The sequence below is a fragment of the Zea mays genome, chromosome 7 (assembly GCF_902167145.1).
Source record: "Zea mays cultivar B73 chromosome 7, Zm-B73-REFERENCE-NAM-5.0, whole genome shotgun sequence".
Taxonomy (NCBI): Eukaryota; Viridiplantae; Streptophyta; class Magnoliopsida; order Poales; family Poaceae; genus Zea; species Zea mays.
This window is the reverse complement of record NC_050102.1, coordinates 32,678,982-32,700,994: the sequence shown is the minus strand read 5'-3', so window position 1 is coordinate 32,700,994 and position 22,013 is coordinate 32,678,982. Positions and strand designations below refer to the sequence as shown.

The following is a 22,013-nucleotide window of genomic DNA, read 5'->3' as shown; positions in this document are numbered from 1 at the left end:
TGCTAGCGTGGAGGAGGATGGTTGATCTTGTGCTTGTGGAGGCTCTTTGGATTCCTTAGGACACACATCCCCAATGGACATGTTCCTTAGCGCTATGCATGGAGCCTGTTCTTCACCTATCTCATCAAGATCAACTTGCTCTACTTGAGAGCCGTTAGTCTCATCAAACACAACGTCACAAGAAACTTCAACAAGTCCTGAGGACTTGTTAAAGACTCTATATGCCCTTGTGTTTGAGTCATATCCTAGTAAAAAGCCTTCTACCGTTTTATGAGCAAATTTAGATTTTCTACCTCTCTTAACAAGAATAAAGCATTTGCTACCAAAAACTCTAAAATATGAAATATTGGGCTTTTTACCGGTTAGGAGTTCATATGATGTCTTCTTGAGGATTCGATGTAGATACAACCGGTTGATGGCGTAGCAAGCGGTGTTGACCGCCTCGGCCCAAAACCGATCCGAAGTCTTGTACTCATCAAGCATGGTTCTTGCCATGTCCAATAGAGTTCGATTCTTCCTCTCCACTACTCCATTTTGTTGTGGAGTGTAGGGAGAAGAGAACTCATGTTTGATGCCCTCCTCCTCAAGGAAACCTTCAATTTGAGAGTTCTTGAACTCCGTCCCGTTGTCGCTTCTAATTTTCTTGATCCTTAAGCCGAACTCATTTTGAGCCCGTCTCAAGAATCCCTTTAAGGTCTCTTGGGTTTGAGATTTTTCCTGCAAAAAGAACACCCAAGTGAAGCGAGAATAATCATCCACTATTACAAGACAATACTTACTCCCGCCGATGCTTATGTAAGCAATCGGGCCGAATAGATCCATGTGGAGTAGCTCAAGCGGCCTGTCGGTCGTCATGATGTTCTTGTGTGGATGTTGGGTTCCAACTTGCTTCCCGGCTTGACATGCGCTACAAATCCTGTCTTTCTCAAAATGAACATTTGTTAATCCTAAAATGTGTTCTCCCTTTAGAAGCTTATGAAGATTCTTCATCCCAACATGGGCTAGTCGGCGGTGCCAGAGCCAACCCATGTTAGTCTTAGCAATTAAGCAAGTGTCGAGTTCAGCTCTATCAAAATCTACCAAGTATAGCTGACCCTCTAACACTCCCTTAAATGCTATTGAATCATCACTTCTTCTAAAGACAGTGACACCTACATCAGTGAATAGACAGTTGTAGCCCATTTGACATAATTGAGAAACGGAAAGCAAATTGTAACCTAATGAATCAACAAGAAAAACATTGGAAATGGAATGGTCAGGTGAAATAGCAATTTTACCCAAACCTTTGACCAAACCTTGATTTCCATCCCCGAATGTGATCGCTCTTTGGGGATCTTGATTTTTCTCATATGAGGAGAACATCTTCTTCTCCCCTGTCATGTGGTTTGTGCACCCGCTGTCGAGTATCCAACTTGTGCCCCCGGATGCATAAACCTACAAAACAATTTTAGTTCTTGACTTTAGGTACCCAAACGGTTTTGGGTCCTTTAGCATTAGACACAAGAACTTTGGGTACCCAAACACAAGTCTTTGACCCCTTGTGTTTGCCCCCAACAAATTTGGCAACTACCTTGCCGGATTTGCTAGTAAGCACATAAGAAGCATCAAAAGTTTTAAATGAAATAGCATGATTATTTGATGCATTAGGAGTTTTCTTTCTAGGCAACTTGGCATGGGTTGGTTGCCTAGAGCTAGATGTCTCACCCTTATACATAAAAGCATGGTTAGGGCCAGAGTGAGACTTCCTAGAATGAGTTCTCCTAATTTTGTCCTCGGGATAACCGGCAGGGTATAAAATGTAACCCTCGTTATCCTGAGGCATGGGAGCCTTGCCCTTAACAAAATTTGACAATCTTTTAGTAGGGGCACTAAGTTTGACATTGTTTCCCCTTTGGTAGCCAATGCCATCCTTAATGCCAGGGCGTCTCCCATTATAAAGCATGCTACGAGCAAACTTAAATTTCTCATTCTCTAGGTTGTGCTCGGCAATTTTAGCATCTAGTTTTGCTATATGATCATTTTGTTGTTTAATTAAAGCCATATGATCATGAATAGCATCAATATCAATATTTCTACATCTAGTACAAATAGTGACATGCTCAATGGTAGATGTAGATGGTTTGCAAGAATTAAGTTCAACAATCTTAGCACGAAGTATATCATTCTTATCTCTAAGATCGGCAATTGTAACTTTGCAAACATCAAAATCTTTAGCCTTAGCAATCAAATTTTCATTCTCTAATCTAAGGCTAGCAAGAGAAATGTTTAATTTTTCAATCCTAGCAAGCAAATCATCATTATCATCTCTAGGATTGGGAATTGAAACATTACAAACATGAGAATCAACCTTAGCATTTAAACTAGCATTATCATTTCTAAGGTTGTCAATCATCTCACGGCAAGTGCTTAGCTCACTAGACAATTTTTCACATTTTTCAACTTGTAGAGCGTAAGCATTTTTAACCTTAACATGTTTTTTATTTTCCTTGATTAGGAAGTCCTCTTGGGAGTCCAAGAGATCATCCTTCTCATGGATGGCACTAATTAGTTCATTTAATTTCTCTTTTTGTTCCATGTTAAGGTTGGCAAAAAGAGTACGCAAATTATCTTCCTCACCACTAGCATTATCATCACTGGACGACTCATATTTAGTGGAGGAGTTGGATTTAACCTTCTTCTTTTTGCCGTCCTTTGCCATGAGGCATTTGTGGCCGACGTTGGGGAAGAGGAGTCCCTTGGTGACGGCGATGTTGGCGGCGTCCTCGTCGTCGGAGGAGTCGCATGAGCTTTCGTTGGAGTCCCACTCCCGACAAACATGGGCATCACCGCCCTTCTTCTTGTAGTACCTCTTCTTCTCCTTTCGCCTCCCCTTCTTGTCGTTACCTCGGTCACTGTCACTAGATATAGGACATTTAGCAATAAAATGACCGGGCTTACCACACTTGTAGCACACCTTCTTGGAGCGGGATTTGTAATCCTTCTCCCTCCTTTGCTTGAGGATTTGGCGGAAGCTCTTGATGACGAGCGCCATTTCCTCATTGTCGAGCTTGGAGGCGTCTATTGGTTGTCGACTTGGTGTAGACTCCTCCTTCTTCTCCTCCGTTGCCTTGAATGCAACGGGTTGAGCTTCGGATGTGGTGGCATCATCAAGCTCGTTGATCTTCCTCGAGCCTTCGATCATGCACTCAAAACTCACAAAATTCCCGATAACTTCCTCGGGGGTCATTTTAGTATATCTAGGATTACCATGGATTAATTGAACTTGAGTAGGGTTAAGGAAAATAAGAGATCTTAGAATAACCTTAACCATCTCGTGGTCATCCCACTTTACGCTCCCGAGGTTGCGTACTTGATTCACCAAGGTCTTGAGCCGGTTGTACATGTGTTGTGGCTCCTCCCCTTTGCGAAGCCGGAACCGACCGAGCTCCCCCTCGATCGTTTCCCGCTTGGTGATCTTGGTGAGCTCGTCTCCCTCGTGCGCGGTTTTGAGCACATCCCAAATCTCCTTGGCGCTCTTCAACCCTTGTACTTTGTTATACTCCTCTCTACTTAGAGAGGCGAGGAGTATTGTTGTTGCTTGAGAGTTGAAGTGCTCGATTTGGGCCACCTCATCCTCATCATAGTTCTCATCCCCTACTGACGGTACCTGTGCACCAAACTCAACAACATCCCATATACTTTTGTGGAGCGAGGTTAGATGAAATCGCATTAAATCGCTCCATCTAGCGTAATCTTCACCATCAAAAGTTGGTGGTTTGCCTAATGGGACGGAAAGTAAAGGTGTATGTTTGGAAATGCGAGGGTAGTGTAGGGGGATCTTACTATACTTCTTGCGCTCTTGGCGCTTAGAAGTGACGGAGGGCGCATCGGAGTCGGAGGTCGATGTTGATGAAGTGTCGGTCTCGTAGTAGACCACTTTCCTCATCCTTTTGTGCTTGTCGCCTTTCCGATGCGGCTTGTGGGAAGAAGATTTTTCTTTCTTCTCTTTGTGGTGAGAAGAGGAAGACTTTTTCTCCTTCCGTTTGGAAGAGTCCTTCTTCTTCTCCTTCCTCTTGGTGCGGGACTCTTCCGATGAAGTGCTCCCGTGGCTTGTAGTGGGCTTTTCGCCGGTCTCCATCTCCTTCTTGGCGTGATCTCCCGACATCACTTCGAGCGGTTAGGCTCTAATGAAGCACCGGACTCTGATACCAATTGATAGTCGCCTAGAGGGGGGGTGAATAGGACGAAACTGAAATTTACAAATATAAACACAACTACAAGCCGGGTTAGCGTTAGAAATATAAACGAGTCCGCGAGAGAGGGCGCAAAACAAATCGCAAGCGAATAATGAAGTGTGTGACACGCGGATTTGTTTTACCGAGGTTCGGTTCTTTCAAACCTACTCCCCGTTGAGGAGGCCACAAAGGTCGGGTCTCTTTCAACCCTTCCCTCTCTCAAACTGTCCCTCGGACCGAGTGAGCTTCTCTTCTCAAATCACTTGGGAATCAAACTTCCCGCAAGGGCCACCACACGATTGGTGCCTCTTGCCTCAATTACAAGTGAGTGTTTGATCACAAGAAAGAATGCGAAAGAAAAGAAGCGATCCAAGCGCAAGAGCTCAAATGAACACTACAAATCACTCTCTCTAATCACTAATGCTTTGTGTGGAGTTGGGAGAGGATTTGATCTCTTTTGGTGTGCTTTGCAATGAATGCTAGTTCTTGTATAGTGGTTGGAAGCTGGAAAACTTGGATGCAATGAATGGTGGGGTGGTTGGGGTATTTATAGCCCCAACCACCAAACTTGACCGTTGGCTGGGCTGTCTGTTCGATGGCGCACCGGACAGTCCGGTGCACACCGGACAGTCCGGTGCCCCCTGCCACGTCATCACTGCCGTTGGATTCTGACCGTTGGAGCTTCTGACTTGTGGGCCCGCCTGGGTGTCCGGTGCACACCGGACAGGTACTGTTTGCTGTCCGGTGTGCCAGTATGGGCGCGCCTGACCTCTGCGCGCGCAGAGCGCGCATTAAATGCGCGGCAGAGAGCCGTTGGCGCGGAGATAGCCGTTGCTCCGGAGTCGCACCGGACAGTCCGGTGCACACCGGACAGTCCGGTGAATTATAGTGGACTAGCCGTTGGAGTTTCCCGAAGCTGGCGAGTTCCTGAGGCCGACCTCCCTTGGCGCACCGGACACTGTCCGGTGTACACCGGACAGTCCGGTGAATTATAGCCGAGTCGCCTCTAGAAATTCCCGAAGGTGGCGAGTTTGAGTCTGAGTCCCCTGGTGCACCGGACATGTCCGGTGGCACACCGGACAGTCCGGTGCGCCAGACCAGGGGTGCCTTCGGTTGCCCCTTTGCTCCTTTGTTGAATCCAAAACTTGGTCTTTTTATTTGCTGAGTGTGAACCTTTTACACCTGTACAATCTATACACTTGGGCAAACTAGTTAGCCCAATTATTTGTGTTGGTCAATTCAACCACCAAAATTAATTAGGGACTAGGTGTAAGCCTAATTCCCTTTCAGTAGGTCTACATAGTGTAGGAACATACCACCAAAAGTTTGGTTGGGAAAAGAAAAAAATAAAAAAATATACTTTCCCGAGTGTCCTAGAATGACACTCGGCAAAACATTCTTTGCCGAGTGTTAGCCGGTTGACACTCGGCAAAGAAGCTTCTTTGCCAAGTGCCAACGTTCGACGCTCGGCAAAAGCTAACGACCATCAGTTGTAACCGGCTGCTGACGGCCCTTTGACGAGCGCCGCCTTCGCCGAGTGTTTGGCACTCGGCAAGATACCTTTGCCGAGTGTAATTCTTTGCTTAGAGTCCTGCTCTCGGTAAACGCGTTCGTTACCGAGAGCTAGACTTTGCCGAGTGCGGCACTCGGCAAAGCGCCGAGCACTCGGCAAAGCCACAGATTCCGGTAGTGAAAGGAACAATTTGGTTATTCGAAATTTCGAAGGAGTGACACCAGCAGTTATAAGAAACTCTTTCGACTGTTCCGTAGGGCAAAGAATAAATAGTTTCATCTGATGATAGAACGTTGGAGAGATCAATTTTTTGAACCTTTTTTTAACACTTTCTTTGTACATCCTTTTCGTTCATTTCTACTCTCTCCGTTCACAAACAAATATACGACCGTTGATTTTTTTAAAAGCTTTGACTAGTTGTCTTATTTAAAAAAGAAATGTCATTATCATTTATTTTTTTGATGTGTTTTATCACTCAAGCTAGTTTTAGCGTAAGTTAATTTTTTAAAACATTCAACAAAATCATATATTTGTGAACGGATATAGTAATTTGTAACTATGTAAATAACTTTTTTTCAACATGTATATATTTTCACCGGCAGGGAATTCTTTCCTCCTTTTTCATTAAAAAGAAAAGAGTGCCTATCAGCTTAGAGAACCAGTCCTTTCTCCATTGTGAAGGAAGGAGGTAGGCTTGTCCTTGTGTACGTATAACATACTCTAGGTTGCAACATGTTTGAAAACTGTGTGGGAATAGGGGCACTCCGCGAAGAGGTGAATCGCAGGCCATTTTATGCGCTAGTTTGGAGCCACACAAAGGGGCTAAAATCTAATCCTTATTCAATTTTAAATAAGAAGGAGATTTTAACCTCTCCAATCCCCTCTCCGGATTTTGGACTCCTAAACTAGTCCGAAGAGTCTATTCCATCTATGTACTTGTAGACGTATTTGCTGTCCATTTTCCTTCTCCATGTTAGCTTCAAGTGTTGCTTCCGCTTAGTACTCTGCAAATACCAAGTAGCACCAATTGACACACGGTTTAGTTTACACCATGTACCAACATTTTACAACTAGAAAATGACAAAAGCGAAGAAACTTGCAGAAGTATGCTGCTAACATGTTCTTGGAAGCTATGTTTTGTTACATGCTTAACTATGGACATACCTGATTTTGCGCTTTTGCCACATTCTTCGAACATTGTGGTTCATTGTTGACATGAAAGCCTCTCTATTAATCTCGGACTCAAAGACCTCCACAGCATATGACTTCTCCTCATCTATGAATCCATCCATTGCTTCCATTTCCTTCATACACTTCCTCATGGAAAGTTCTTTAAGAGCATCAAGTGTCTTGTTAGTTTGGCTCTTTTTGAACTCCACATAGTCTTCGAGAGCTGCTCCAACATGGCTCTGCTTACGCTTTCTGCTTTTGCTACCTTCTCCCTCTCTTGCTTCATGAATAGCTGACATAGCTTCACTTGTCATCTCTTGTCCATCCAAATCAAATGGATTTGTATTGAATGGATGGAGAGTCTGTTAAGATGTACTCCTAGCTGAAGGAACAACAAAAGTAGGAGCAGAAGGAACACTAGCAGGAGGAGCAAGAGGAGGAACAATAGTAGGAGGAGCAAGAGGAGGAACAATAGCAGGAGGAGCAAGAGTATCAACAGATAGAGGAGCATAAGGAGGCAACTGTTGAGTTGATGTGAAATTTAAGTCTCCCGTAGCCACACTACCTATAAAAATGAACAGATATGAATAGGTATAATAGCTCATAGCCTATTAGAAAAGAGTATAAAAGAGGAAATGGACACACTCACCTTCATAAAGTGCTTCTAAAGAGTAGAAAAGAGGAAATGGCTTCTTGCGAAACCTTGCAACCTTTGGGTGAGCCTATTAAATGCAACATGAAATGTAATTAGTTCTCAGCAACAAAAAAGATCATATTGAATAAGCAAAGACATAATGTTATAAAAAGAAATTGCTTACACTAATCAACCTTGCCCAAACCTCTGGTTCAGCCAATATCATACATAGGGAGTCATTCCAACCAGTCCCACTTTCCTTTCTTGAATCTCTTACTGCTTTATAACTTGATTTAAGTTCTTTCTCCTTCTCTTGTAGTTGTTGTTTTGTGAAATGAGCCAAAGAGAACCTTAAACTTAGCAGTGATACACTTCCATCCCTCTGAATTCCATCCATTTTGACCCTTCAACTTTGGGTTATCTTTGTAGTCATGTAGTACATCGACTAAACCCTTCTCATATGTTGAGTTCTAGGACGCCCTTGCAACTTCCTTTGACATGGCTATATTTTCCAATAAATATTGAAAGGCATTAGTAAAATAAAAAGAACATACAACATTACACTATGTACAATTGAATAAAGGCCAAAAAAGAGAAGAAACATTAAGTGTATTACATCGTATTGTAACAGTTTTGACTTGTGAGCATTACTAGATACCTGCATTTGACATTTCAGATCACACAAAAAGTGATGGAATAACTAGCACAACACAATTGTATAAGTAGATAAGACAGATAGTTGCATTACAACATTACATCAAGCTGCAAACATTGTTCCCGAATTAAGCATCGGGCAATACATTAAAAAACATGGTAGAGAAAGTAGACATAGCAAAAACTCCACATCTACAATGCCTTATTGTATTTGGACTCAAGCTAATCAACTATTGTAGACAGCCCACATCTACAGTGCAATCTGATCTCTTAGTGTACTTCCATCACTTGACTCTGTGTCATTAGGATAGTTGTTGTTTCCCTCAGGGACATCAACATATTGACTTGGAGATATATAATCTGGTTGGTTGTCCAGCCATCCTTCATCACCATTATGCCCTCTAATTATGTTATGAAATGCAACGACTGCAGCAACGATCTTGATTTGGTTTGCTATGGGATGGAATGTCCCTACTTTTAGAATTGGGAACCTTTTCTTAAGAACACCAATGGCCCTCTCTATATGGTTGTGAAGAATTGCATGGCGATGATTGAACAACTCTTTGTAGTTTGCATAACCACTTTGTGATGAACGACGCCTCCTAAACTGACTGAGATGGTACCGAACTCCTCTGTATGGTGCAATGTATGATGCTGTATTTGCATAGCCACCATCTACCAGATAAAACTTTCCTTCTTGCACACTAAATCCTTTGCTAATAGCAGATCGAAGCACCCCTGCGTCTGATGCCGACCCTTCCCATCCACATGAGACAAATATGAAATTGAGATCGAAGTCGCAGACTACCATAACATTGTGTGAAAGAGTTCCTTTTCTATTTCTATATGGAGGGGCCCTGTCTTCTGCGATAGTGATGGGTACATGTGTACCATCAATGGCACCAAGGCAATTCTGCATTAAAGGAAAAATATAGAAATATGATGATGGCATGTGGCAATTAGCATAGGATAATTGTGTGTTTGTAGTTGTAGCTCACCTGAAAAAGGGCATGAACCTACAATATGTTGCAATCCTAGCATGAGTTTGAACTGAGCTAGGAAGCTTCACAAATCGTTGAGTTGGTATGGGAACTATCTCAAAAATTTCGGATATTTTTCGAGGATAGTCTCTCCACTGTGTTGAAAAGCCTTTTGTAGCATTTGGTTACTAGCATTATGGGAGATCATATACATGAACATCCCAAGCTGCTCCTCAATGCTAACTCCTCGCGTGTCACGTAGTAAATTCTCTCTTCTAAAAAAATTTGATGTGGCTTTGAATATTTCCTTCTCCATTGTGAACTCAAATTTGCACCAGCTCTCATGCCCTTCAAGAATTTCTTTAACCTTTTTAGCACCGGTGAGGGAGGATGTGTGGATGGGCCTTTTCTCTTCTGAGAGGTATGGGATTATAGCAGGGAAAATAACAAAGAACAGTTCATCATCATCTTCTTCCTCCTCCAACAAAAACCTCCTAACATGCTCCTCCCAAGAACCCATTATCTAGAAATATAAAATTTAATCATGTACTTGTATAGTTGTGCTACCTATCATATAACATACAAAATTGATGCAAATTAAGGAATCAAATTGGAACAAAAATATAGTGTCCTTCCTGCTACAGTTATAATCATAATCAAGAGACCATTTAGTCCCAAGGGATCCAATACTGGACTACTAGTCTAGACTTGTGGTCTTCCTAGTAAGGAAACATGTAATTGATTTATAGAGTACAAACAAAAACAATAGGGCATTACAACAAATCATATCAACTAATGAATGTAAAGATGTTGTATTTATTTGATCACGTAGATAGTGTTAACATTTTTTCCTAAAACTAAGTAAAGTTTTAAGAAATTTGACACAAAATTAGATTGATTAATCAACCATTTGCAGCGGAGAGATGGAGAGAAATTAGTTTACACTATGCCAGAACTGCAGAATAAGAAAATAGCTTGCCCTGACTTACGAGCAGCTGCCACACATGGCCTCCTCCTAGTCGAAGAACATGGAGCCTGCTTGTAGTTTTCAAAAGGGAATCCAAGAGTGGTCGCTATTCTAAAAAACTGACCGACCATGGTGGTTGTTTGGAGCAAGACAAAGACCACTAGGTTCTATGCAGTTGTGTGGCATGTGTGGCATGATCGGCGGTCGCGTCTTCACAACCAAGAAGACGAGTTCGGTAGAACAACAACGAATGCCATAAATAATCAAGCAAGTACCAACTACAACGCTTGTCTGCTCGGGTCTGATGGAACAGATAGGCTAGTGAATCTGGTACAGGAAGTTCGGCATAGGAAGAAGGCCTCGCGAGCCGGAGGCCCTAGCCTATTCGGCGCAAAGACCAACAATAGCCCTAGATCCAGAAGCGTATGGTGGCAATGGTTGAATACCTCATGTCCTAGGGGCAGCGTAGCAGCCAGCGACAGATTAGACGATAGTGGAGCAGCCAGCGGCGGAGCAGTCGACGGCGGAGCGAAGGTGGCGATGGAGGGGATGGTGGCAGCGCGGATGGTGGAGCTCGCGTCACCTATCCCTCGCACACGACGCGAACAGTAGATCTCGCGTCGCCTCTCCGCTCTCCCTCACTCGCGACCAAGACTGGAAAGTCGCCCGGCCTCTGGTGTCAGGGAAGCGTTCTCTGGGTGGATTGGCCATGTCGAGAGTGGCGCTGGACCCGTGATTTGTCTTCCAAATGGGTGGATTGTACTCTGTTTTTATGCTATATTGTCTATTTGTACGTGTGAATGAAGATGATCTTATGTGATGATGGATAGATTAACTTTGTTGGATATTAGATGATCATGTCCTGTGCATGTTTTTAGATTTTTAGTGATGTTTCATTGTGTTTTTGTTTTTCTAAATATTTTCTATTTTTCTTTGATTTTTTATGATTTTTTGAAGTATTTTCTCACAAGAGGGGTTTTTAGCCCCTTGGTTGTCAAACAGTGGCAGTGAAATACACCGGAGTGGAAAAATCCTGCCAGGGAATTAAAGTGTCATTTAAAATCCCCTTGGTGGATTATTTTCCTAGGTTTTTTTGTCTATTTGTTGCCAAACTAGCCCTAAAGAAACATTGTAATGAAGGTAAGCTTGGGAATAGCGATTGGTACCCAAAATGGGTAACCATCTGTCTTTTACCATTTCCGTGTTCTTTTTCTCTATCCTTGTATCTGATGGGTTTCATCTCTAGCCTACCCAACTTGTTTGGGACAAAAGGCTATGTTGTTGTTGTATCCAAAATGGGTAACCAGGGTTTAAAGCTGATCAAAGGAAGCCAATGTTGGGGCGAAGGCGAAGACGCCACCCTTCGCTCGAGGCCTTCGCCGTACTCGCTGCACCAACGGTGACAAGACAACGGGCAGACTTACCCTTCGTCTCACACGCCACCGGACGAAGACCTGTGACGAGGACGTCTCAGCTTGCGTCCTCGTCCAGAATGGAGGCCCGCGTGTGATCCGGCCCATTGTAACAGGCCCTGCGTGGCCGTTGCGCGTTACGGGCCTAATTTGTAAAGGCCTCCCTGTAATTACGGTCTGTAACCCCGCTTTATGGGAATATTCCGGGGATAACCTAGGTGTCTGAGGGCACATGCGTCCTTAACACGGGACGCTGGGCACTCAGATACCTATAAATACCCCCGCACAGTGCCCTTGAGAGGCTAGATTAACAGAGCTATTGCCATCTCGTGCGAAAACCCTGTTTACGTTACTACACACCCCCGTTGGATCAACTTGCGCCAGAGAGCAAGTTCCAACATTTGGCGCCCACCGTTCGTGCTACGAATAAACCACCCGCGATGGCACCCAAGAAAGCTAGCTCGAAGGCCGACGAGGCTGCGAAGGCAGCACTGCTGGCCGCAAAAAAGGGCAAGGCCCTCGCCCTCACCCACTCCACCCACCAAGAGGCTACTGAAGACGACGTTCTCCGCACCTGCGAAGACAACGCTCTCCGCACCTGCGGCCCTGAAGGGCAGCCGCAACCTCCCCCAGGCTTCGCTCCACCAGAGGGCACAGACTTCACCAAGGACGGCGAAATCATCGGTGTCTCAGCAGAAGAACAGCTACAGCTGCGCGCCCTACGCATCAAGAACCGCAATCTCCAGAAGCAAAAAGAGATACTTGAGGCCAAGCGCCAACGTGTGTCTGCACAAGCCAAGGTGCGGCAAATGATACGAGACGAAGAGCAGAAGGCCCAGGAGCTCGAGCAAGAGATCGCGTTAATGCAGCGCGAAGGCCACTTCGGCCTGCAACACGGGCCACCCCTGCAACAGCGCGCACAAGTCGAAGACCTGCACTCCCCCCAACGCGACCATGCCATCCAACACGCCGCGCCATTCCAAGGGGTCAACTACCTCGACGAGCGAAGTCCCCTGGTGCCACACCTGCAAGTGACACCCTGGCCTGCCAACTTCCGGGCAGGGACCTATCCCAAGTACAACGGCAGCACTGACCCAGCACAATACATCATGAGTTATCAGGTCGCCGTTGCATCTTCCGGAGGGGACAACGCCACGATGGCCAAGTCTTTCATCATCGCCCTCGAGGGCCCAGCTCTCACCTGGTTCACCAGGTTGCCCCCGCTGTCCATTGACTCCTGGAGAAGCCTTCGGGACAAATTCCTGCTCAACTTCCAAGGGTACTGCCCAGACACCGACGCCTTGGCCGAACTCTCACTCTGCAAGCAGCTGGAAAAAGAGACTCTGCGGGAGTATTACCGCAAGTTTCTGACACTCAAGTCACAGCTGCCCTCGGTCGATGACCAGATCGCCATCCACTACGCCATCAGTGGCCTTCGCGCCGGCGTCCTTTACAGCCACTGAATCAGAGATCCGCCCAAGAACCTCCAGGAATTATATCAGCTATTTGAAAAATGCGCCAAATCCGAAGAGCTCCACCAGCGCAAAGTTGAGTCTCAGAGGAAACCCAGAGATGCTCCACAGTCCAGCCGCACGTGGACGAGAACTCTGCAACCAGACTCCGATCGAGACGGCCGCAATCAGCAGCAGGTGCACAACATCGCCAACCAGCAACCCGCTGGTGACGCCCCTCGCCGCCAGGAATATCCCCCCCAGGGCCGCGGAAATGGAACTCGCGGTAGGGGATGGGGACGTGCGCAGCCGCCGCGCCGATTCTACTATCTTTTTCACGGCGAAGACTGCGCCCACCAAACCAGAGACTGCCTAGAGACGAAGGCCACCAGAGACAGGATGGCACGGGCGCAACCAGCCGACAACCCTAGAGTTGTCGCGCACACTTATCAGCAACCCCCTCCACCATACATCCACGCCCCTGCCCCGCATCCACCGCACCACGCATACCAACACCACCAGGAAGTACAAATCGTACCTCCCCCACCCCACCTCCACACCAGCAACAACAAAACATCCCCCACCCCATGCCCCAAAATAAGAAGACTTCGCCGATCAGCCGTATCGCGGAGTCATTCATATGATCACTGGGGGGGTCCAGCGCCGACTTCGACACAAAGCGGCAAAAGCGGGACCACTACCGCAGCATCAACCACGTCGCCATCACCGGTCCAGTCGTGCAGACGAAGTGGTCCCATGTACCGCTAACCTTCGACGCCCGAGATGTCGACCTGCGCAGCGCCCCACACATTGACGCCATGGTTATCAACTGCAGCGTGGCAGGCTGGGACCTGCACAAAGTCCTAGTCGACAATGGCAGTCAAGCAGACATCATTTTCCTCCATGCCTTCGACCGCATGGGCATAAGCCACAGTCTGCTCAAGCCTTCGGACAACCCGTTGTATGGCTTCGGCGGCAAGGGCACTTTTCCCGTCGGCAAAATAGAATTGCCTCTCTCCTTCGGTGTAGCACCCAATGCCCGAAGTGAGCAAGTAACTTTTGATATCGTCGATATGGTGTATCCGTACAACGCCATTATGGGTCGGGGCTCCATCAACAAGTTTGAGGCAGCCATTCACGGACTGTACCTGTGCATGAAGATACCAGGTCCGCTAGGCGCCATCATGGTCTACGGCAACCAGCAGACTGCGCGCAACATAGAGCGGGACTTCGTCCCCGAGCAAAGAAACGTGCACTGCCTTATGGCCCAGCGCGAGGTCCCTGCGTCCGCCAGCCCAACTGACAAAGAACACGACAAAGCACAGCTACAGAGCAACGACGGGACCAAGATTGTCCCCCTCGACCAGGCCACGCCCAAGCAGACGGTCACCATCAGCGAAGACCTCACTTCGCATGACGAGGAAAAACTCCTCTGCTGCTTGTCCAAGAACAAAGACGTCTTTGCCTGGTCTGCCCTCGACCTGGTCGGGGTCAGCCGATCCATAATTGAACACAGCTTGGGAATCGACCCTTCGGTGAGACCGAAAAAACAGCGGCTCCGCAAAATGTCTGACGAGAAGATAGAAGCCGCCAAGGCCGAGGTACATCGCCTCCTGGAGGCCAAATTTATCGAGGCAGTGGCTTACCCCACGTGGCTCGCCAACGTTGTGATGGTGTAGAAAAAGAGCGGCAAGTGGCGGATGTGCATCGACTTCACCAGTCTCAACAAGGCCTGCCCAAAGGACAACTTCCTGCTTCCTCGGATCGACAAAATAGTCGATAGCGCGGCCGGATGCGAAGTCATGTCACTCCTCGACTGCTTCTCCGGTTACCATCAAATATATATGAAGGAGGAGGACAAGGTCAGCACCGGCTTCATAACACCCTTCGGCACATACTGCTTCATCAGAATGCTGGAGGGACTCAAGAACGCCGGGTCCACTTTCTCTCGGCTCACCAAAACGGTGCTCGAGGGGCAAGTCGGCAGAAATATATTCACATATGTGGACGACATCGTCGTCGCCAGCAGGAGCAAGGAGGACCATCTTGCTGACCTCGCCGAGACATTTGCGAACATGCGGGACGCACGACTTCGCCTAAACCCCGAAAAGTGCGTTTTCGGCGTTCGCCAGGGGAAAATATTGGGTTACCTGGTATCACACCGCGGCATCGAGGCCAACCCAACCAAAATTCAGGCCATCATCAACATGACGCCCCCGCAGTCAGCCAGAGACGTCCAGCGCCTGACGGGCAGATTGGCCGCCCTCAACAGATTCATCTCCAAATCCGCAGAGCGAAGTCTCCCCTTCCTCAAAACTCTCCGCGGCGCAAAAGACTTCGCTTGGGGACCAGAGCAGGCGGCGGCCTTCGCCTCATTGAAACAGTACCTGTCGGAATTGGCGGTTCTTACAAGCCCCGACTCTTCGCTACCCCTGTTGCTTTATGTTGCGGCCTCGCCGCACGCTGTCAGCGCGGCACTGGTTCAGGAGCAGACAGTAGAGGGCGTGATCAGGCAGTGTCCAGTTTATTACGTCTCCGAAGTGCTCACACCATCAAAATGTAACATGACGGAACTGGAAAAGATTGCCTATGCAGTTATTATGTCCTCGCGCAAATTGCGCCACTATTTTGAAGCATTCAAGGTCCGAGTCACCTCAGATAGGGGACTCGGTGAACTGTTCAGAAACCCGGAGGCATCGGTACGGATCGCCAAATGGGCGACCGAACTCTCCGGCTACCACATCACTTTCGAGCCCAGGACAGCCATCAAGTCACAAGTTCTAGCAGACTTCGTCGTCGACTGGACTGGGCCAATAACACAGCCGGACCCGTCCGCAGAGAAAGTTTGGACAATCCACTGCGACGGCGCATGGTGCCATGCGGGGGCAGGCGCTGCTACAGTCATCACCTCACCCGCCGGGGTCAAGCACAGATACGCGGCACGCTTAAGCTTCGCTCTGGAATCTGACAGATGCACAAACAACATACCAGAATACGAAGCCGTCATCCTCGGCCTCCGCAAGCTAAGGGCCCTTGGTGTCACCACCTGCATTGTCAGAACAGACTCCAAGGTAGTCGCCGGCCAAGTCGAGAAAGACTATGCAGCAAAGGACCCCACACTTATGCAATACCTCGCGGCAATCCGAAGTCTCGAGAGACAATTCAAGGGATTCACCTTGTAGCATGTGGACCGGGCCAAGAATGAAGAAGCCGACGCATTGGCCAAGACTGCCGCCAGAGGCGAGTCCCTGCCCTCCGACGTGTTCTACCATGTTATCGGCACGCCAGCCGTCCGGAGCCCCGAAGGGCTCCAAATAACCAATGACAGCGAGGGCCACCGCATAGTCAACCTTATTATGACCGAAGACTGGCGAGCACCAATAACCCTGTTCCTACAGGGGTACTACCACCCAACTGACATCAACGAGGCCAAGCGCCTCAAACATCGAAGCCGGGACTTCGCACTGATTGAGGGCCAGCTCTACAAGAAGGGGGTCAGTCAGCCAATGCTTAAATGTGTCACCGAGACCGAAGGCGTCCAAATCCTGCGCGAAGTCCACAGTGGTACTTGCGGCTCTCACGCAGGGCCAAGGGCCCTAGCCGCAAAGGTGATCCGCCAAGGTTTCTACTGGCCCGCAATGATCTGCGCCGCAAATCGGGTCACAAGGTCCTGCAAAGCCTGCCAGAAGTTTTCTCCTCGAACAGGCAGCCCCTCGCAATTCACAAAACTGATCGCCCACATATGGCCTCTCCAGCGCTGGGGCCTGGACATCGTCGGGCCCCTGCCCACGGCTCAGGGGAACCTCAAGTTCACCTTCGTCGCTGTCGAGTATTTTACCAAATGGATCGAGGCGAGAGCTGTTTCCACAATAACATCAAAGACTGCACAGAAATTCTTCTAGCAAAACATTGTTTGCCGCTTCAGAGTACCATCCGATCTCACAGTTGACAACGGCAAGCAGTTTGACAACCAAGACTTCAAGGATTTCTGCTTCTCCATTGGCACCAAGTTTGCCTTCGCCTCAGTATATCACCCGCAGTCCAACGGGGTCGTGGAACGCGCCAATGGAAAAATTTTCACAGCTGTCAAGAAGATGCTCCTCGACGAAAAAAGGGCAGGTGGGCCGATTTGTTACCTGAAGCGGTCTGGGCGCTAAACACGACTGAGTGCAGGGCGACTGGGTTCACCCCTTTCCGCCTTCTATATGGATCGGAGGCCATGACCCCACAAGAAATAAAGCATGGGTCCCCGCGAACAGTTTCGTCAGTTGTCCCCGACGTGGACGAACCCATTTCGAAGGATCTTATCGATGGATACCGCGTCTTCGCTCTACAGGCTCTAAATAAATACCAAGCCCAGACAAAAGCATGGCGCGACCACGCAGTCATCCCGAGGGAATTCAGTGAAGGGGACCTCGTACTCGTCCGAACAGCTCGGACAGAGTCCAGGGGCAAGCTGGAGCCCAGGTGGGAGGGCCCTTTCATTGTCAAGACGAAGGCATCCCCCAGCGCATACAGGCTCGCAACGCCAAACGGCGAAGACTTGGAGCATTCCTGGAACATCGATAATCTCCGCAAATTTTTTGTTTGACTCATCAGGGCCAGCTCGCCCTTGTAATTCGCAAAAACAATTTTATTCTGGCTCGCACTCTTTTCCTCCCGGGGGGTGAGGTTTTTAACGAGGCGGAGTCATGTAATATACAAGTGAAAAATCTCCCGCAAAAATCTACGTCGAAAAAAGACCGCGCCGACGGTCTTCGACATTCGACCAATACAAAGTCACCGCGAGGCCCAACGCTAGCTACCCTCGCGTGCGACACTCCACGCAAAAAGTCGCCTAAGGGTGCAGCCGGACTAGCACAACAAGTGCGAAAAATCAAAGTCTTCCTGAAAAAAGACTATCCGTGTAGAAGTCGCCTAAGGGTGCAGCCGGACTAGCACAACAAGTGCGAAAAATTGAAGTCTTCCTCAAAAAAGACTATCCGTGCAGAAGTCGCCTAAGGGTGCAGCCGGACTAGCACAACAAGTGCGAAAAATCGAAGTCCTCCTCAAAAAAGACTATCCGTGCAAAAGTCGCCTAAGGGTGCAGCCGAACTAGCACAACAAGTGCGGAAAATCGAAGTCTTCCGCGTAGAGTATCCGTGCAAAAGTCGCCTAAGGGTGCAGCCGGACCAAGCACAACAAGTGCGAAAAAGACTACACCAAACTGTCCGCGCAAAGACCGACTACATGCGCGCCAGACCGACATAACAAATACACCAGACCAAGTGCGCAACGCCTTCGTGAGCATAGCCGAATGTGCGAAGGCACACAACCTCATCATACAAGCCATTACATATGTACAGCGAGGGCATCACACTTTACATCGGCTCAACCTTCGGAATAATTCCCATCTCCCTATAGTTAAATAACATTATCCTCAGCTCCTCACCCGCAAAAAGACTTCGCAGCTCCCCCTCACCTACACTCGCAACGGCCGGCAAGGACAACAGTTCCTGCCTGCCAGCCCTGCCCACACGAAGCCGACCGCCGTCCGCCTCACTCACTCTACGCTTCGCAATCGCCCTTCGCCGCCTACGCCCAGCACTTGGACCAGGCACAACTTCAGCATCCACAGCACGCGGCGAAGCCTCCGCCGCTGCCACATTCAAGGCCGCAAAGTAATCCAAGTCCTCATCCGACGACTCTTCAGTCCACTCAACCAAACTCCCAGAGTCACCAAAATCAGAAAACTTAGACGCAGATTCATCCGATTCATTCCCATCATCCACGGTCGAAGCCGCCAAAAAATTAGCAGTAGCGGTTGTGTGCGCAGGCCCAAAATCTTGAACCTGCGCAGCAACCAAGGTTCAACAACATATGCAAAATTCCCTAACTACCCACACCCACTAAGCCACCTGCGAAGACCCAGCCGTCGCGGGATCCTCCGCTGCCGGCTCCGCCGCCATCTTCACAGGATCCTCAGCCCTCGGCGCAGCAGTTGGCGACGAGCCACCGCCGGCCGCAGTGGCTGCGGGGGCATCAGGGGCGCCTTCAACGGTTTCTGGGGGCGGCGCCGGGGCGACCTCGGACACAGCCGCCACCGGGTTCGACTCCGAGTCAGGCTGCGCGCTGTTCAAAGCCCCGAAGTCCTCCACTTTCTCGTTACGCGCCGCCTGAGACACAGCACACAGATTCAGCAAGCCCACATATAACCCACATTCAGCAACACTAAACAAGAGTCAAACATTACCTGACCCCTCGCCGTGTCGGACCGCTCCCTGACCACCTCCCGACCGTGGGGACCCCACATCCGGTCGAAGAGGGCTCCCGCGGATTCCTTCACCACAGGGTCCTCAACCTTGTAAATCTCGCGCTCGAAATCCTCATCAGATTGGTCGAAGACCTCATAGTGCCGGCACCCTTCGCGGGACAGCGCGTTCATCGCCCCTTCGCAGGTGACCAGGGAGGCATAGGACATAAAGCCCTCCACAATGGCGGGGAGCGCCAGCAACTCCTCCTGCAGCCACTCGAGGCAGCGAAGTCCGGGCTCTTGATCTGGCACTTCGAAGTCAGCGGTCCGCGCGCCCAGCTCGTGGTACGAGTCCATAAGCTGTTTGCGCGTCCGCTCAGCCTCCGTGCGCGTCGAAGCCTCGGCCCTCTCCACACGGGTCTGCAGAGCGTTGAACCGCTCCTCCTAATCCTCGGCGCGCTGTCTGGCAAGGCTACCCTCCACCCGCGCCAAGTTGGCCTCCGCCTGCGCAGACTGCGCCTTGGCGAAGGCCTCATTAGCCTCCTTTCTCTCCTCCGCCAGTTAGCGCCGGAGGTCAGTCCTCTCGCCCTCTAACGCGGCCACCTTCTCCGCCAGCTTGCGGCACTTGCTGTCGGCGGCCGACTTTTCCCGGACGGCGTCAGCATGTTGCGCCCGAAGTCTCTTGACTTCGGCAGACACAACCGCCGTAAGGGCCCCCAACGCCACGCGGTCAGCGAAGTCAGCCGCCTACAAGACACACATAAGACCACAATCCCAACGAAACTGGTAAAAGCCGAAGCCTAGCTCAACTTACCAGACTTAATGCCTCCTTCAGCCGGTGGGACACAGCGCCCGCCTCGTCCTTAACGGCAGTGAGCGCCGGAATCTCACCACCGGCGCTGAGAGCGCTACCCCTCGCCCTAGGCACCACGACAGCCGCCGCGGTCGCAACCGCAGGCGAAACAACAACAAGTTGCCCTTCGCCCGACCCTGCAACGTATCAACAGTTTAAAAAAACATTGGGCATCGACTTACCAACAAGATAATCGTCCACGCTAATATCGGTGGCGAAGTCAGCAACGCGCTTGCCCGGCGGAGGCAATTCTCGAGCCTTCGCGGCTCCGGCCGGGACAAACTTGGTTCCGCCGGCGGCGACCGCCTTCACAGCCTCCGGCACCCTGCTGGACCCAGGGGCGGCTGACTTCACCGCCAGCGTCGGCTGGCTGCTGCCGGGGGCAGCAGCCTTCGCAGTCTCCCGCGACCTCTTCGGCCTAGCCTCAGGCAGCCTGACGACCACCTGGCGCTTCTGCGCAACTCCCTGACGATCCTTGTCCATCACTGCCGACACAACAGCAGCAATATTCCGTCCATAAGGAAACACTCTCAAGTCACGAACCATGCGAGATGTAAAAAAGTCTTCGCTGGCCGCGCGGGGGATAGGAACATTCTTAGGCCACCAACCCCCGGTAACCTTCAGCATCCGCGCCGAAGACTCCCGGAGCTTGGGCGAAGACATCCTTCCCCCCGGGGCCACGCATGTCCTCATCAATTCCCTAGCAAAACCATCGGAAACCTCCAGTCCTCCCGTAGCAGTACCTAGCTTCCTCTTCTTAGAGGATGGGGCGGCCGCCGGCGCGGGATTGTCTCCAGTCTCTGCCGCCGACTTCTTCCCGCGACGATCCACATCGTCTTGCCCGGGATAACCGCCATACGGTAGACGATTCAACTCGAAGACCTTGTTCAAGCGGTCGTTGGACCCGCGTATATCCCAGCTACGCTGGCCCTCCGTCTTCGGCACGTACCGACCAACAATCCGTACCGCCCCATCCTCCGCCTCACGCACAAATGCGGCAAGATCGCGGCTATGCAGATCCAGTGCGAAGGCGGGACTTCGCACCAGCATCCCACCACGGGAAGGCATCTGGCGAGGGCATACTTCGCCCAGCGCCCAGCCATGCGCCAAAGGCCACACCCCATACGCCACAAACTCCTCAACCAAATCGCGCCCGCTACTCAGGCCGGCCGCGCACCGCAGGGCCCCTTCGTCTGCATCGTCCTCCGCCACTTCAAACTGCGGGTATACCGAGTAATAATGCGAGCACATCTCGGCCACGGGGAGCCCCGGATGGTCCTCGACTGTGCCCTCCGCAACGTAGAACCAAAACTCATACCAGTTGCCCCATTTATTGCGGGCGCAAGGAACCAACTCAATGACCTCCATCGAAGTCTTGCCGGTCTTCGGCGTAAATGTATAGGACCCAAACTGAGCAATCTTATTTCCGATCATCCTTCTCTGCCAGTGCAGACAATAGTACTTCGCGAAGACTTCGACCGATGGTTGTCCGCCGTACGAAGTCGTCGCCCAGACATATTTCGACAGGGCCACCACGGCACTCGGCGTCAACTGGTGGATCTGGACGTTGAATCTGCGCAGGACTTCTCCCACGAATCGATGCGCAGGCAGGCGAAGACCAGCGGCAAAGAACGCCTCGAAGACAACCAACTCGCCTTCTGGCTCGGGGACCTCCTCCGCCCCCAGGACACGAGCGACTTCGTCGCCAAAGTAACCAAGCTGCTGCATATCTTGCACGCGGACCGAGGACATCCGCGACACACCGAAATCCACCGTGTCGCCGGCGCGCAACTCCTCCGCCGCTACAGTGCTTAGTGTCTCCTCACACGACGCGTCGACCGGCGGCGTAGCGACAGCAGAAGAAGAAGAGGTCGGCATCGCTACGTACCGTCGGCGGCAGCGGGCGGTCTGCTTCACATGAGCCAGATCTCCG

At 49.9% G+C, this 22,013-nt stretch overlaps 2 pseudogenes; both read right to left on the bottom strand.

Annotated features, from left to right (window-relative positions):
- Positions 1-6,706: 6,706 nt before the first annotated feature.
- LOC103632232 (uncharacterized) lies at positions 6,707-8,031 on the bottom strand (annotated as a pseudogene).
- A 1,148-nt stretch (positions 8,032-9,179) lies between these two features.
- Positions 9,180-9,685, bottom strand: LOC109941046 (uncharacterized; annotated as a pseudogene).
- Positions 9,686-22,013: the final 12,328 nt, after the last annotated feature.